The sequence below is a fragment of the Lycium barbarum genome, chromosome 1, assembly GCF_019175385.1.
Source record: "Lycium barbarum isolate Lr01 chromosome 1, ASM1917538v2, whole genome shotgun sequence".
NCBI classification, from domain to species: Eukaryota; Viridiplantae; Streptophyta; class Magnoliopsida; order Solanales; family Solanaceae; genus Lycium; species Lycium barbarum.
The window spans coordinates 101,782,064-101,788,063 of record NC_083337.1 but is presented as its reverse complement, the minus strand read 5'-3'; positions in this window follow the sequence as shown (position 1 = coordinate 101,788,063).

The following is a 6,000-nucleotide window of genomic DNA, read 5'->3' as shown; positions in this document are numbered from 1 at the left end:
ACTCCTGAAATCTGTGCTCACAAGCTTCGGTCTATTGGAATTTTGCCGAATTTTACGTTAGCTTTGTCAATGGTGCAGAAATAGAAGAAAATCCTTCTACAAATCTTTTGTAGTAACTGGCCAACCCCAGGAAACTGCGAACCTCCGTAGGTGTTGTAAGCCTTGGCTAATTCTTTACCGCTTCAATCTTTTGGGTATCTACTCGAGTACCATCAGCTGAAATGATATGCCCCAGCAAAGTTACAGAATTTAGCCAAAATTCGCATTTTGAAAATTTGGCATATAACTCCCGAGCCCGAAGAATTCCAAGAACAGTACGTAGATGATCTGCATGCTCTTCCTCCGTTCGATAATATACCAAAATATCATCGATGAACACACTTACAAATAGATCTAGGAAAGGCCTGAATACATTATTCATCAAATTCATGAAGACCGCTGGGGCAATAGTCAGTCCAAACGACATTACCCGAAACTCGTAATGGCTATATCTAGTCCTGAAGGATGTTTTGGGGATGTCCTCTTCCTTAACCCTCACTTGGTAGTATCCCGATCTTAGATCTATTTTTGAGAACTATTTGGCACCCTGCAACTGATCGAACAAATCATCAATTCTTAGAAGTGGATATTTATTCTTTATGATCACCTTGTTCAATTGCCTATAATCAATACACATCCTCAAGGAACCATCTTTCTTTCTTACGAACAGTACCAGCTCTCCCCATGGCGAAGAACTGGGCCTAATAAAGCCCTTTTCAAGTAGATCTTTCAGTTGCGCTTTTAACTCCTTCAATTGTGCAGGGGCCATTCGATAAGGAAGGATAGATATGGGCTTAGTATCTGGCAATACATCAATGGTAAACTCAATCTCCCGTTCTGGAGGAAGACCTGGAAGCTGGTCCGGAAACACATCTGGAAACTCATTCACCACTGGGATAGATTGAAGAGTTGGCAGCTTTGCTTTTGTGTCTTGAACCGGGACTAAATGATAGATATAACCCTTAGCAATCATCTTTCTCACTTTCAGATAGGAAATAAACATACCTAACGGGGACGCTGTATTACCTTTCCATTCCAAGACTAGTTCTCCCGAAAACTGAAAACGAACCATCTTTTTCTACAATCCACATTAGCGTAACAGGAGGCTAGCCAATCCATACCCATAATAACATCAAAATATAGCATTTTCAACTCATGTAAGTCAGCCGTCATATGACGGTTGCAAACTAAATCACATAATTTCTATATACCTGTCTAGCTACCACTGGTTCCCCTTTAGGTCTTGATACCTCAAAAGGTTTGATTGGCTCAGGTTTCACCCCGATACGATTTTCAACATAAGGAGTAATATATGACAAAGTAGAACCTGAATCAATCAATGCATACACATGTAACATCCCGTAAATTTGGGATAGGTGTGAATATGTAAAAGTCTAGTGTTAACATGGTATTATACCTATACGAATCCATTCTTGATAAATTCAGGTGGAAGGTGGTCGTTTAGAAGTCAAACCAACAATTGAAGTTCTTAAGGGCTCTTAACTTTGCCTAAGTTTTGGTAGGTCTGTCTTCTGGGCGATTTTCATGAAAATGTGTTGCGAATTTGGAAAAAATTCTAATGAAAGCTGTAGATCTTTGAAATATCTTTCCAACGGTAGGTCGCCCAGCCCGAGTAAAGCTATGTACAAACAGTTATGTCCGTTTTACTGAAGGGCACAAAAGTTGGAGAATTCGCCTAAAGTACGCCCAGAAAGTACGGGCCGTACTTTAAAGTACGGGACGTCCTTTTGGATGTAATTCTTCTGGTTTTCACTGATCTTGGCAGCATAAGTACGCGCTACAAGTACGGGACGTACTTGTAGGCCGTACTTTCTCTGTTTCTGGCAGAGAATTTGGGTATAAATTGGGTATGGTCTTATTTTGTTCCCATTTTTTTTCATCCTTCCAAACCCTAAGCATGAAAATCATCCCTCAAAGTCTTCAAATCAAAGGTAAGAACACCCTTAACATTACTAATCTTTTCTAACATCAAACCCATGATTCTTATCATGATTCTTGTGATCAAAACCTAGGGTTTGCAGCATAATTCTTCCTAAAGTGATTCAAGTTAGGGTTTGGGTGTTATTCATTAGGAAAGTGAATAAGTTTAACACATTAAGGTATTTCTCTTTTTAAAAAAATCATTTTTGGCTATAAGGATGATTTGTATGTCTCTCTTTTTGGAAACTTATTTTGAGTGAAAATCACTTTTGAACCTATTGTTGGATGTATAAATTTTATTCAAGATTCTTTGATGAATGAAAGGAAAAGTAATCTTTTCATGTTTCTTGAACTCTAATTCATGTCTAAATAGTGGTTAATGTGTGTGAGGGGACAAACCCACATTAAACCTAGATTGTAACAAACCCTATATATGTATAACATATTATGAATGCTTTCCTCTATGAGAGATGCTTAATAATGATGGTCAAGAGTTGGTAATGACATTCTCATTGATGAATTGGGATATGAAAATCTTTTGTAAAGAAGTTATGACATTGAAATCTTGGTTAAAGAAGTGTAAACGTTTTCAAGACATTCATTAAAATGATTTATCTTTACGATATGGCATAATAAACCTTAATGGTAAATGGTGATGTGACTACCTTGAGATGAATTGTAATTTGACTTTTATGCTATGAACTCTGTTGATGTGATTTTTCCTAGCCATTTGGGAGGTTGAGTTGTCACCGAGAATTTCATATTCCGGTGTATTTATGCCTCGCTACTCGGGAGGAAGGGTAGCCATTATGGATCCTAGTGTGGTAATTGCCGAGACATTCGGGAGGAAGATTGGCCACTACCTGGTTCGCTACCCGGAGTGTGGCTAATGCCTAGCTATTCGGAGGAAGGATAGCCATCGAGAATTTCATATTCCGGTGTGGTGCGCTGTGACAAGGGAACCTTTACGATCTTCCCTTCGATATGATTGATTCTTGGGCCTGTATTGGCATGTGTGATATTTTTATTCTCTCTTGGAACTGTTGTTGACAATCATGATAAATTTGAAAGGCATAATTGAAAGTTGTAACTTGACAAAAGGCTTTATAATCGGTTTTGATAATTCTAATTGAGATACACAAGCTGAATACCTGTTTTTATATTGATTAATGGCTTTGTAAACTGTTTAACAAATGATATTAAGAATCATAAAGTGAAATGACTATTTTTATACTACCTTTTCAGAACTGATTTCTTTATGCATTATTATATTTTATTTTATATTACTTGTTGTCCCCGAGGCACTCACTGAGTACGAAAGCACTCAGGAATACCATTGTTGTTTTTGATGGTATGTTAGGTAATGGAGAAGAGCAGGTTCGTGATACTCTCAACGCTTAGGAGAACTTGCTGCTGCTGTTGATTTGGTGAGCCCACATCCTTGTTCGTGGGACACTTTCTGTTTCATTTATTATTCTAGATTTCCGGGCTGCGTCCCAAAGTTAGATGATGGTTGTGTCTCTTAGAAGCTCCATAGATAGTTGTCAGAATTGTGGGTAGATTGTCAAAGTCTCGTACGACTTAATGGGTGGTTTCCACGTTTATGACTATTTACATATATTAGACTTCCGCTGATCTTATTTCACAATTGTGATCCTGATATATGCAGTTACTTATAACTTTGTTTAATTTAATAAGGAAAGACTATTAAACAGGAACTTGATGTTACATTTATTTTATAAACTATTAGAGGCGAATATTGAACCTGGCGGGTTCAAGTATTATTATTTGTGTTGTTTAGGTTCTTCCGATGTTGTTCATGAGGTCGGATACCGGTCACGTCTAGGGTGGGTTTTTGGGCGTGACAAGCATGGTATCAGAGCCTAGGTTTAAATGTGTCCTAGGAGTTGTCTGTGTCTGTGGAGGTGTGTCTAGTGGAGTCTTCCTTGTGCAGCCTAATCACCTGCATGATCGATAGATGACCAGGGCATTTATAGGTGTTTCCCATTCTTCTTTGTTCTAGATAGTACTATAGACCTTGAACTAATGTTAGGATCATTCTAACGTGTCCGATAATTCGTGCCCCGCAGAAATGGCCTTAACTCGTGTGAGGACTGGTAATCAGGGAAACAACGGTGCTTCTAACTCATCGCCTAGCGGACGAGCTGCCAGGGTCACTACCCATACCACTGTTGGGGTCGAGAATGGTAATTCCTTTGTTGGGTTTGCCGAGCAACAAGAGAATTGGAAGGGAGAAGAGAGGCTAGACAGGGAACAAAGTAAGAAGGCTCTATCTGCGAGTGGTTTCACTGGTTTGTATAATGGAGGGCAATGGAACGGAAATTCTGCACCTCAACAGTTTGTTTCTCAGTCTAATATAGGCGTTCCATCTAGTGGATAAGGTCAGAGGAACAATGATCAGAATAGATATTCGCAAGGTAGTAACCGACAAGCATTTAGATGGGAGGATTGTGTTTGTCACCATTGTGGGATTAGGGGTCATATCAAGAAACATTGTAGGAAGTGGCTTCGTGAAATGGCTAACTCTTCAGGCCAAAGGAATAATCCGTCTGATGGTAATGCTAACAACACCCCTAATGCTCGTGGTAATGGGGCTGGTAAAACGGTTGCTAACACCGCTAATGGGGGACAAGCTCGATTTTATAGTTTGACTCGTAGGGAGACGGCAAAAGATCCTGATGTTGGGGTCACATGTAATCTTACTATATGTTCTTTTGAAGCGTACTCGCTGATCGATACGAGTTCGATCTTTCTTATATAACTCAGTATCTTGCCCTTGATTTTTGTGTGGAAGTCGAACAATTGTTGACACCCTTTTTCTATGAATACCCCTGTGTCCTTGTTATCGCTTCTATAATGTATAGAGACTACACCGTTGTAGTTAAGGGCCGTGAGATTACTGTTGATGTGTTTGAATTAGAAATGATCAACTTTGATGTGATTTTTGGGGATAGACTAGCTTTCTGAGTGTTAAGAAACTCTGGACAGTCAATCAGAAATAGTTAGGCTTGAATTTGCTGAGGGACTCGTTATAGAGTGAAAAAAGAAAGTGATGTTGCTAAAACCTCGGGGTAGACTTATGTCGTATCTTAGACTTGCGGGATGAACTCGAGGGGGGCATAGTTCTATCTAGTTGTTTTAGTGTCACTCAAGCCGTGTTACCGTCATTTATTCCCTACTGCAGATATGTGTTGAACCTTTTGACTATGTATTCCCTGTGAAAGTTTAGATTAGAGGCATGAATCCTAGTCCAAGTGTTTAGGCTTGAATAATGTATTCATTATGTGGTACGTCGTATGTTACCTCTGAGAATGATCCTCTTTATTAAAGAAATCTAGAAATTTTGAAATTTGAGGTTTAGTGAAAAATCTTAAGCCATGACTTTCATTCGGGGAGGAATGATCTTAAGGGAGGGATAATGTAACATCCCGTAAATTCGGGATAGGTGTGAATATGTAAAGATCTAGTGTTAAGATGATATTATACCTATACGAATCCATTCTTGATGAATTCGGGAGGAAGATGGTCGTTTTGAAGCCAAACCAACAATTGAAGTTCTTAAGGGCTCTTAACTTCGCCTAAGTTTTGATAGGTATGTCTTCTGGGCGATTTTCATGAAAATATGTTGCGAATTTGGAAACACTTCCTGGATAAAACTTGTAGATATTTGAAATATCTTTCCAACGGTAGGTCGTCTAGCCCGAGCAAAACTAAGTACAAAAAGTTATGTTTGTTTTACTGAAGGGTACAAAAGCTAGAGAATTCACCCAAAGTACGCCCAGAAAGTACGGGCCGTACTTTAAAGTACGGGACGTCCTTTTGGACGTACTTCTTCTGTGTTTCACTGGTCTTGGCAGCCTAAGTACGAAACGTACTTTTAGGCCGTACTTTCTCCGTTTTTGGCAGAAAATATGGGTTTAAATTGGGTATGGTCTTATTTTGTTCCCATTTTTTTTCATCCTTCCAGACCCTAAGTACGAAAATCATCCCTTCAAGTCT